Below are 12479 nucleotides of genomic sequence, written 5' to 3'. Positions count from 1 at the left end.
GTGATGAAAAGAACAAAATGTTTGGATAAGGAAAGGAGGAAGGGAGAAACTGGAAGATCAATTACCTACGGGTGTGGGGATAAAATGACTGGTAAATCAGAACTATTAAAATTCACGCTCTTCTTTTATATATATATATATATATATATATATATATATATATATATATATATATATATATATATATATATATATATATATATATATATATATATGAAATTCTTATACGTGCTTTTATGACACGTACTAAAAAATCCCAAAAAGTTATGATTATAAAAGAAGTAATAGAAAAAATGTGAAAGACTTCTTTCATTCACGAATTAAAAAGTTAAACAGTTTTATGATTTAGCCCTTTTAATTATAAAAAATTAATAGAAACTATCATCCAAAATAACTATTCTTTACGTACCAAAACCAAAACGTAAAAAACAAAAACAAATTGTCGTTGGACTAATGGTTAAAAGAGATATTTGTTGTGGTTGCATGACAAAGTTACCTTTTATTTATATATATATATATATATATATATATATATATATATATATATATATATATATATATATATATATATATAGTGTGAGAAAAATAAATACACCTTTATATAAACTTAAGTATCCAAACTTTATATGTATCATATATATATATATATATATATATATATATATATATATATATATATATATATATATATATATATATATTAATGACCTGCTAAATATCATGTTCCTTTAAAAATGTTGATATACAAACAACGTAGGATCACAATGTCATCCATTAACTCATTACCACGTCATCCAGCTCGTTCACCTTTCTATAAATAACACACTTCAATCCACAACTTTCCTCAAAACAAACACCAACAAAAAGGGTCCCGAAAGAAAACATAAGAGCGTGAAAATTACATTGGTTCCTGTGACCAGGACAACAAGCAGTTGGCGATGGTGGAAGCAGCAGATGGTGTCCAATGCTGGAGCAGGTGATGTTGTTAGAAAGAATGTGCTCTCAAAACACCAACAGCCACTCAGATACAACAAATCACACCAAGGCTATCAATTTATAGCAAAATACGACGCAAAAATGTTTTCTGTTGGCTTCAAAATCACAAAGCTCGTGAACGAGAAAAGCTTCAAAAGAACCTCATGGTCATGCATGCATGTACCAGCGACATCACCTCTACCCTCCTCAGCATCATCCCACTCTTCCTCTTCACCAAGTAATTTTTCAACTACTTTTGTTTAAATTACTTAAAAAATGAAATTTAAGTTGTCCATTAAATTATTAGACATGATTATCTTTTAAAAAATGTGTGTGAAGGTTTAGGTATATGGATATGTATTTGTATTTATTTTTTTTTCAATATCATTTCAAGCATATACTAATTTCATTTAGATATTCCTAATATAGTGTATTATATTTGTAATATGGGTACAGGTTGGTGAAGTTGAAGATCTAGATGCATCAACAATTATCAAGAATAGGAAGGTACATTGCCATGAGTTTCTTTCGAAGCTTTTGTTGGTCACGAGTTTTGTGATTTTGAAACCATGCAACAAAGACATTTTTGCCTTGTATTTTGCCATATGTCGATAGCCTTGCTGTGATTTGCTGTATCTGAGTGGCTGTTGGGTGTTTTTAGAGCGCATTCCTTCCAATAACATCACCTGATCCGGCGTTGGATACCATCTCCTGCTTCTACTGCCGCCGCCACCGCTGCTTGTTATCCCGGTCACATCACAGGCACTTTTTGTTGGTGTTTGTTTTGAAGGGATGTACTGTTCCTCTACCCCATAGCGTTAATTGAATAATTGATAAGAATATGTTTATCATTTGCAACTACCACTATATCTTAGATTGACGTATGTTAAATTTGGCAAGAACTCGTACGTCCTTTATGACATATCTTAAATATTGCATATACAAAATATAAGGTACGATGGACATATATAAAAGCAACATATTCAAACTATAGTGTAATAACATTATAATAACATTGACATAAAAGCAACCTATTTAAAATATTATTTCTCTATTGAAATAAATCCCAAACTTTTATATATATATATATATATATATATATATATATATATATATATATATATATATTACGAGGTACGATGGACATATATAAAAGCAACATATTCAAATTAATTGTAGTGTCGACCAATAATAACATTGACATAAAAGCAACCTATGTAAAATATTATTTCTCTATTGAAATAAATATTGCCATTTAAACACACCGATAGCCTTAGAATAAAGTCTAGAAGCAACCACAATCGTGTTAGAGGCCTTAAACTTAATGAAAAACCCTCCACTGGGAGTTCACGGCCGTAAACCCTCCAAGGATGGGTTCCTGGGCCGTAAACTCCTATAACATAGTCAAATGATGCCCAAAATTCCATCCAAGGCTTGTAAAATGAGTTTAAATCCCGTGTGATTGTCCTAACACCACCAAAACACATAAGGAATGTGTATGGGGGAGATTACGGCTATAAACACCTAGTTTACTACCGTAAACTCCATTAATGGTCCATGTGTGAGTTTAATCCACTCATATGCCCTAGATTTGATCCTAGCCAATTTTCCCAAGTCATAAAAGGCCATTTAGCACCATAAATCCCTGACCCATGAGTTCACAGCCGTGAACTCATGTGGAGTTGGTCTTAGGTCCGAAAACTTCATAAGGAGTTTACTCTCGAAGAGTAAACACATTATCCAAGCCTTATACGTCCGTAGATGTCACCCGGGTCACTCCAAACACTTGATTTGAAGTGTTGTCGCATCTTGGAGTGTATAATCGTATCTAATTAGTGATTTAAAGTCTAATTAGATACATTTGTATATCATTTCATATTACATAGGAACCTCACACGTTATCAAGCCCAGAACCGACACTTAGCATCCAATCCGACACGCTTATCGACTGGTGAGTTCATACCCCTACCATTTTTCAATATTTTTCTCTGTTTTCAGGGGGGATACAAGCAAAGTACAAGTAATACTTGTACTCAAAACTTGTTTTATAAGTATCGTGTTTCATATTACATATGTTTTTAACACTGACAATCATAATAGATAACCGTTTGAACTTGCAGATCACATTATCATATTATTTGTGAAAAACGTTATAAATTGTTGTATTTTATATTTTCACAAATGGTTTTCCACATTATAATAGTTAAAAACATAACCTTTCAACTTTGAACAAGAAACTTAGTATATTGTTTTGTCCTCGGTAACACTCCACAGAGATGCACGAGTGGAGGATCGTCTTTGTAGATAGAACTTAAACAGGATATTCCGCATTATTACTTGTAGATTTGTTATTCTTATAAATTAGAGACACGTCCTTTGCAACACTTCCCTTAGACACGAAAGTGGAGGACTATCCCTGTAACCAAAATCTCTAGAAAGGGGAGAGCATGACTTGAGTGTATAGATCTATACGGGATTGACTATCCCGCACCTGCCTGCTAGCTACAGCCGAACCAAAAGGTTCAAGGGTGACAAAAGTCATAAAAGATATTGGCCACGTCTCGAGTCATATCTAGTCTATAGTATGGTTATGGAACTCGCAATTTGGATAACAGAGATTTACTTTTTAGTAATAATGGATATAGTAAATTAATAACCTTAAGAATTAGTTTACTATGATAATCAGGTTTTCAATATACATCTTTCACATTAGGAAAATATGGGATCTTACTGAGATAACAATTGAACATAATCAGAACCGTGCAATATAATAGTTAACCAAACATTACTTTTAAGAAAATATGGGATTTTCTTGGGTCGTAACATTTTCAGAAACTAAAAGGAAACTCGTACATTTTCAGAGAACAAAACCGCTTATGAACTCACCAGCTTTATGCTGATTTTCAAATTGCTTGTATTCTCAGGTCCATATTAGATAGGTACCCGCGATCTTTTGGAGAAGACGGAGCATACAGAAGACTCGTCTTAACTCTTGTTCATATATACATATATATATATATATATATATATATATATATATATATATATATATATATATATATATATATATATATATAAAACACTTGTAACACTTTGCTTTCAAACAAATGTAAATATTCATGTGTAATGTAATGTTTTGTGTTTACTATGATTTCTATGTACATTGGTTGCGATATTCATGATGTCCTCCACCCCAGAACGTTTCCGCCTTCGATTTCAGGGGTGACAATGAGTGGTATTTCGTGACGGTCTGCGAACATCTGATGATAAGGCTTCGAAGGACAAAGTACTCTTCACACGAGTACTCCGGGGTTTAGAATACGAAATATAAAACTAAGGTTTAGGTCGGACTGTCGATACGAAAGATGAAGGTTTCGAAAATTTGACAATCGAGACGGTAGAAACATACGAACTTAGTATGGTGAGGAACACACCAATTCATGACGGATGATAGTGACAGACTCTTTACTGAACAAAGTTTTGGCCAATTTGAAAGAAACGTCTGATATACGATGATGTATCCCTAGTGTGCTCGACAATGTACTCCTAGTGAATGTTCTAGTGATTTTTGTTGTCCTTTTGGATGTTAACTCTCCTATGTATTGTACCGCTATGTGCGCATACATACAAATAAAAGTGCTTTGATAACTAGTGATGATACTTAATATCATAATCCTCCTTGGTACCAATACGATCACCTGTCATATACAAGTTATGAATACTTAAGATGAATAAGACCATCGAATGAGTAACTTTGTCTCAAATCCACAATCAGACAAGGAACAAGAATTAAGGCGGAATCACTTACTCTAAGTTTGCAACATCTTAGGGGCAGTTTGGTAGAATCTAAATTTTTAAGATATGAATTTTTAAGAGATCTGAATGTTTAAGAGGATCTGAATTTTTAAGATCTGAACTTCTAACATATTGTTTGGTTGAAACATTTGAATTGTTATGCTGAATAACAAAAATGACCATTTTACCCTTCTGTGTTATTTTTTGTTGAATTCAATGTTTCTATTTAGAAAATAATTTGACAAACTTATTGAATAATTGTGAAAAATAACTTGACGATTATGTACTTCAAAATAAAAACATGCTCAAGCTCTTACCTAGCTAATTAATGGTACAATGCTTTTGAAATAAATACATGTTCATACACCCCTAATTTGTGACGAAATTAACATTTCATTGCTAATACACATCCATATTACAATGATTCACATAAATTCAAAATTGATAACAAAGTCAAATTTAAGTATTTACATTTACATCTATGTAAATAGAATAGTGAAAAACACAGATTCATATCATCTTTTTTACTTTTGCTCCCTGGATCAAAAGATACCCTTAAACATTGACACCCATCCAATATCCTTTTCACCTTTTGTATCGGTATGGACGGTACCAAGCTGCAGTGCTGCACCAAAATAAGACTTTTAAGAAACTACTAATCAAAACATAACCATAACTATCTGAATTAACAATGAACTATAAGCACATCTCCAGAATAGCAACAAAGTAGATAATTGATCAAATTGGTTCAAATCTTGATAAAACATCAGCAAGCAAACTCAATAATGGGTAATAAACAACTCAATAATTGGTTCAACTTTGCCAGAAAACACATTTATCGGATCAAAACTATATTGATTCCGAGTATACACCTGCTATCATACTTCATAAACAATACATACCAATATGACTTGAAATATGCATATGAAAATGGTGGGGCTGGCCGATTAGGGCTGAGTCATGGAGTTGGCTAATAAACAATATTTCAAGCGGTGATCGATTGACAATTCCAAAAAAGCAAGATAAATTGAAAACCCTAAAATTCTACACAATACCTGGTGTGATATCCGAAAAATGGTGGGGCTGGCCGATCGTCCTTTAAGGTGGAGGGATTGTGCTCCAACGATGGTCCGATTAGGGCTGTGAGTCGTTGGAGGAGACGGTGACAAGCAGGCGTTGGAGGGTAGCGATCGTCGGAGAGGGGTTGGAAGGAATAGGATTCGTGAGAAATAGAAAGAAACGAGGCGGCGCAGGGGTAAAAACAGAATACGCGTCGATGAGGGAGCCGGAGGGCTTCGTTGTCGGCGACAATGTTAGAGACGACGATGTCTAGATGTGATGACCGGAGAGGATGGTGAACTGTGGAGGGTTGTAATTGGAGTTTTCAGTGGGAAGCGCCGTTTGTGAAGAAGAAAGAGCAAATGGAAGGAGATAAAGTATTTGGGCAAAAAGGGAATGCGCGTTGTTTTTATTTTTTCAGATATGTCTTTAGATCTGAAAGTTTAAGAGGCAACTTATAAATTCAGAGGCATAAAATAATATGCAACCAAACAGTCTTTATCTGAAAAATTAAGAGCTTGCCTCTTAAATTTTCAATTAAGAGGCTACCAAACAGGGCCTTAGTTATGCACAACCCTGATGTATATGCTACGTCATCATAGCTTCTCTCAATGGATCTTTTAGTTATCTTGAATACCATGACCTATTTCAATATATTAGTGATTTAGATTACTTTTAAGTGTATTACCCTTAGTTTTAATCTTATATACATATAAATTAATTTTTAAAGTAATTACTTGATCGAAGAGGTACCACTGCTCGTAGACGAATCTGGCGTTGATTCTCCTGCGGTGATCATCAGGATTCGTCCATCCGCGCCTGAGTTCTTTGTTATCAGGCAGACCCTCTGGTAGTGACCAGTCTCTCCACAACCATAACAGGCTTGGTTTTCTTCAACTCCAGCGACTTTGGACATTGGTTGAGCCGGTACCCTGTAGAAACGGGATGTGTTTCCTTTCCTATGGCAGTTCAGACACTGCATTTCCCGGCAGACTCCGGTGTAGTGGAAGTTGCACTTTCCACACTTCGGGAGGTTTCCAGCATATCGACTAGTAGGTGCTGGACCAATAGGCGTTGTAGTGGCGTACATAGTACTCGCTCGCTGATCTTGCGGGGTATCCTGTGTTGTTCGCTTCTTCTTCCTCTTATTCCCCGACTTCGGATTATAGTCTTCTTTCCTCGGTGGCTCGGGAATAGGGACTTTTACACCATGGCGGACTACGTGGTCAATGAGTCTCTGAGCCAGGCGTTTAGCACTATCGAACATGGTTGGGTTAGAAGATACCACATTTCCTTGGGTTGCAGTAGTCAGACCCCAAATGTATCTTTCTATCTTCTTGCTCTCCAGGGTAACCATCCCGTGGCATAGAGCTGCTAGCTCGCCGAACCGGTCCGTGTAGGCCACTATGTCTGAGCCGACCATAGTGAGATCGCACAGTTCTTGTTCCAATTTTTGTATTTCGCCTCTTGGGCAGTACTGTTCCAGCATTAACTCCTTTAGGCTTTCCCAACCTATTGAGTTAGCTACTAATAGGGTCAGTGAATTAACATGGCTATTCCACCATGCCAGGGCTCTACCAGAGAAGGCGCAAGCAGCAAACTTCACTTTGCTCCCTTCTGGGCACAAACAGATTTCGAAGACTGAATCTGTTTTCTCGAACCATCGCGTTAGAGCGATGACTCCACCATTTCCATCAAAGGAAATGGGTTTGCAGTTGATGAAGTCCTTGTAGGACAACTCTCTCGAGCACGCAGGGACCTCACTTTGAGTAGTATAAACAGGTGTTCCACCTCCACCGGAACTGGTAGGATGATATTGATCCATGGTTGTTGCCACAGCCGCAACTACTGCAACATTAAGAGTTGTCACATCGATTTGTGGAGAAGGTGTTGGAGTTATTGGAGTGGTGCGTTTGTTTGATCTGCGAGGAGGCATCTTTGCTAAAAGAATACAAATATGAGATGGAATAAGTCTAAAGCAATGGACACAAGTCGAAAGTAGAAAAGACAAGGTTATCCTAGTTCTGGATGTATCGGGTCCTGACTTCCATAGGGTTCTAGAAACAATTCATAAAAGAGTCTATACCTAATAAACTCTATGAATTTGAAATAACTATCCTCGAATGAATATATGTTTCCTGAATAACTATTACCAGCTGTATGTAAGAAAATAATCCTAACACATAATGTGAGCAGTGTCTCCCCTCGCTCATTAAGTTAACAAGATTGTTATTTAGTAGTGTGACGTATCAGATGTTTTGGTTACTTCGGTTGATCCTTCTTTAAGAACTTCTCATGAACTTGCTCTTGTTCCTCCTTGACTCTTCTGTTGTCTACGATGAGGAAGTGGTTATATCTATCTAGGTTGGTCGTGCGAGAATGAATGTGACTAAAGAATCTATGAGATTTAAGGTAACTTTATGGGGTGATCCTTATAAAGTCGTGCTATAATTGTACAATGTATACAAGTTGTATATAATTTAAGATTAGATAGACCTTTGAATAAATGATCCTACTCCAAAACCGCAACCTAATAAGGAATGGTAGTGAAGTGTAGATCACAAATTCTATGTCTATAAGGTCTAAATTATATAAAACCTCAGGAGTATACATTGTAAGATTATAGACCTATCCGTAAGGGTCTTTTAATTTATCATGTAAGTTGTTTATATAGTGCCTAAAATACTCATATAGTATTTTAACGTATTGTACTTAATCTAGAATTCTCTTCACTGGTGTGAGGTAAGTTTTAAGACTGTTGCAACACCACATCACTCTCAAACACATGTCGGTCACATCTCGAATGAATATAGTTGATCAGGCTATATTGATCCTAGCTACGACTACATAACTGTTTAGGTTTGACGATAGTGTTCAACCTTTAAATACTTTAGTTATGTTCTACTTGTGATACTCGTTCTAGTATGTATACATGTATAAGCAAGTAGGTGTATTTTTATAACTTATCGTTATACTCTTAGAATATATCATTATCTAGAGCACTTAAGCCCATTGTATTTATAGTTGTATATCTTTTATCGGTTGATATACTTAGTTCACTATAAACAATGCTCTGATACCAATCTGTTAAATACCAAAATCGGAACAACGGAAACGTTCGGTGGTGGAGGACGTCATGTTTAGTATCACAAGACATGCATCATAGTAAGCAAAGTAATTAAAAACCATTTCATTATAAAGAAAGTGCTTACAATGTGTGTGTTCACAAAACATAGAATACATGAGCAAATAACAAAACAAGACTTGGAGCTATACCGCTCCATCTTCTGAATTCCCAACGCGAGTACCTGTCTACTAGTTTCCTGAGAATACAAGTTGTTTAAAAGAGTTTATTAGCAATTAAGCAAGTTAGTTCATAAGATTTTAGTGATGCAAGTAAGTTTTATAAAGTTGTTGTAAAATGTAGTTGAAAAATGTAGTAAGTTGTAAGTTATGTAAAGTGTAAGTTATGTTTAGAAAAGTTTGCCTATTCCTCCAAAAAAACCTATATTTCCTACTTTGATGAAAGATAAGTAACAATGACTCTTCGATCCTTTCTATGAGTACTAAATGGATACAAGTTATATAAAACTCAGAGTAAACAAGCAATCAATTGTGTGTATCTGCCCTAAGCCCACAACCAAACAAGGAAAAGGGAATGAGGCGGATGACAGATATCTCATTGGTTGTTAGATCCTTGTTGTATATAACTCTGGTGTATTCCCTTGGTACTCACGGAGTTAACTGTTATAGTTCCTTTATAATTTATGAAAAGATCCTTTAATAAAACCCTTATTTCTTATAATAAATTAGTGACCGCAGTGGTTCCTTCTTTAATCACCCAGTTTATAATAGTTATATGTAATCTAATATCGAACAGATAGTTAATTGTATGAATTTTCCCTAAGCCCACAACCAAACAAGGAACAGGGAAAGAGGCGGAAGGCACACATCCAACTACCTATTGGATATTAATTATATATAACCTTGGATGTATAAACTAAGGTATTGTAGAGTTAACTACTTAAGGTCCTTAAAATGATGGTTTAATAAAACGGATTAAACCCTTTACTGGTAAGTATTTAGTTTTGTATATCCAAAGTTCTGATTTGAAAAGTATGTTTTGTACTAGAAAACTGTACATTGAATTAGTGTCCTATGACTTGACCCATACATGGTACCCCTTATGATGACTTAATGTATACAGAACATATATATAACTAAAATCGAATATATAATAGGTTAGGTGAATCTGCTCTAAGCCCACAACCAAACAAGGAATAGGAAATGAAGCAGAAAGGTACACATCCTCTTACATATCAGACACTATTTGTATATATCCCTTAATGTATACATTAAGGAATCATAAGGTTAGCATTCTGGTCCTTTTCTACTGAATGTACTAGACTCAACTTTTCTGTTTGTTGTTTGTAAAATGTAAGTACTGAAGTATTTTATAAAGTGACTACTGTTGTACTAATTTCCTTAAATTGAGTATTAAGATATAATGTGATGGCTAGATCCCATACTAAACGCTCTCCTTGTCCAAAGATTCTACGAGCCAAACGCGACCTCTACAATCAATTGTTAGCCGTGAACATCCACATTAATATTATATGATCATGTATACCCAATATAAGTATCACCTTTTATTTAGAACAATGCGTTAGTGATTCATTGGTATAGTTATATTTTGTAATTGTTCCATCCTATAGCACCTTATTATGTTTGTTCTGTTATTGTATGTTCTTTCTGTTATCGTGTATTGTATCTTCCTCCTTGTTTCTCTTTATTGTGTGTTCTCTTATGTTATCGTGTATTGTATCTAGTACGAACTGACTCTCTAAAATATACCCATTATAGTTTACTAGTGTTTAAGTTGAATTATTGTTGAAAAGACTCGTTTTACTACTAACTTATGCTTGTACTTTAAATATGGACTTTTGATAAACTAAAAAGTAACATAACTTTAAAAGAGTTTTTGAAATGTTTTCATCACTTAGAAAGACATAAGCAACCTTTTGAAAGATGTATATAACAAAAATTTACACAATTATCATTGTGTTCAAACTGTATCCCCCCTCCCCTAAAAGCATTTAAAACAGTTTAAAAAATTCATTTCGGGGTATGAACTCACCTGATGTGGGTGATTCAAAAGGGTATGCGTGTAAGGATGAGAAGTTCCACGAATGAAGTCCCGGGACACAACAAGTCCAAAATGACATATAATGACACATATTGGCATGAATATAGTGTTTATAAGCAACTATATGAAAGAGAACACCTTCAGGGACTGTGAAACACTTTGACTAAGTGTTAGAATCCCATGTGTTCGTCAAAGGAGGGTAGAATGACACCAACATGAGTTTACGGCGATGGGTTTACGGCCCAAGGGAGTTTATGGCCGTAAAATCATGGTCACTCATGTATGAGTGTAAGTTTGAAGGCTTGGGAAGTTTTAGGGACTTTTGCTCTACACTAGGATGTGAAAGACCACCTTCATTGAGGTTTTTAAAGAGTTTACGGTCCTAAGGAGTTTACAGCCATAACCTCATGACCATCTATGGATTTAAGTGGAGTTTAAGGTTTTATAAACATCAAGGAAGGGTTATGGGTCACTAGCTTCTCATCTTATAGGATTTAGGGCTCAAATATGCCCAAACATTGAGTTTACGGCCAAAGAAGATCTTGGGTCGTAAACTCATGGTGTTCTTGGGGAAAATGTGTGTTTCAAGTCTCTAATCATAAGTCCTAACTGGATATGAAGTATAGGGAAGAGTACTTACGATCTTGAAACTTTAAATAGTTTATATTAGCCAAGAACACCAGTGTGTGTTCTTGGTGTTCTTGGTGAAACTTGGAGATCTAAGAAAAGAGTGATTTCCATGGATGAAATCATGTAAGGATACTAGATTAAGAGATGTATCAAAAAATCTAGGAAGAATACTTACATATTTTGAATATCTAGGAGGAAAGTTGGATGATAGTTGAGAGAGAATGAAGAAAATCGGCCAAGGAATGAGATAAATGACTAGAAATGACCAAATGCCATATATATGCTCTTGAGTTTACGGCCACATGAGTTTACGGCTGTAAACTCATGGTCTTGTGGCCATGAACTCATTTAGATGGGGTTATGGTTCGATTTGCTAGACTGTGGTTCTAGCAGGTACTTTTTAACACTTATTCCTTAAGTGCATTAGGCTCAAAACTCCTTAGAATGGCCTTTAACCGGGGTAGAACTCATTTCCAATGAGTCTGACACTCATTTGAATTGATTGATTGTGTCTTTAAAGAAAAAAAAATTCGGGTTGTCACAACTATCTCAAATCTCTACAACTGAAAACAAAAATTTTTAGAGGTCATCGCTTTGTTAAAGGAGCTCAAAGAATTATCTTCAAAGCCAGTCTCATTTTCTCAATTATCTTCGGCTGTTCTGTTGAAAACATTTTCTCAATTCTAAGATATACTTCTCAAACAATTGGCTCCTCTTTCTCGTATTTCCAGCCTTCTTCCAACAACAGATGCCCCGCCTGTTTTTACAGGGGTGCAAGGGGGAGAAAGGAAGGGTGAAGATTCGATGGTCGGTGGTAATGAAGAGAAGGTGGTGGGAAAGGTATTTTCTTCAAATATTCCAACTTCAAAGCCAA

The 12479-nt window shown here is 35.3% G+C and overlaps 1 long non-coding RNA gene across 1 annotated transcript; it reads left to right on the top strand.

Annotated features, from left to right (window-relative positions):
- The first annotated feature begins 860 nt into the window (after nucleotides 1–860).
- Nucleotides 861–1927, top strand: LOC144997651 (uncharacterized). The gene is made up of 2 exons (XR_013659885.1): nucleotides 861–1213; nucleotides 1432–1927. It is a non-coding gene; the product is annotated as an uncharacterized LOC144997651 (long non-coding RNA).
- The last annotated feature ends 10552 nt before the right edge of the window (nucleotides 1928–12479 follow it).

The sequence above is a fragment of the Lactuca saligna genome, chromosome 5 (genome assembly GCF_052625555.1).
Source record: "Lactuca saligna cultivar CGN05327 chromosome 5, ASM5262555v1, whole genome shotgun sequence".
In the NCBI taxonomy this organism is placed as follows: domain Eukaryota; kingdom Viridiplantae; phylum Streptophyta; class Magnoliopsida; order Asterales; family Asteraceae; genus Lactuca; species Lactuca saligna.
Note: the sequence above shows the minus strand (reverse complement) of the source record. Positions and strands in the feature narration are given on the sequence as shown.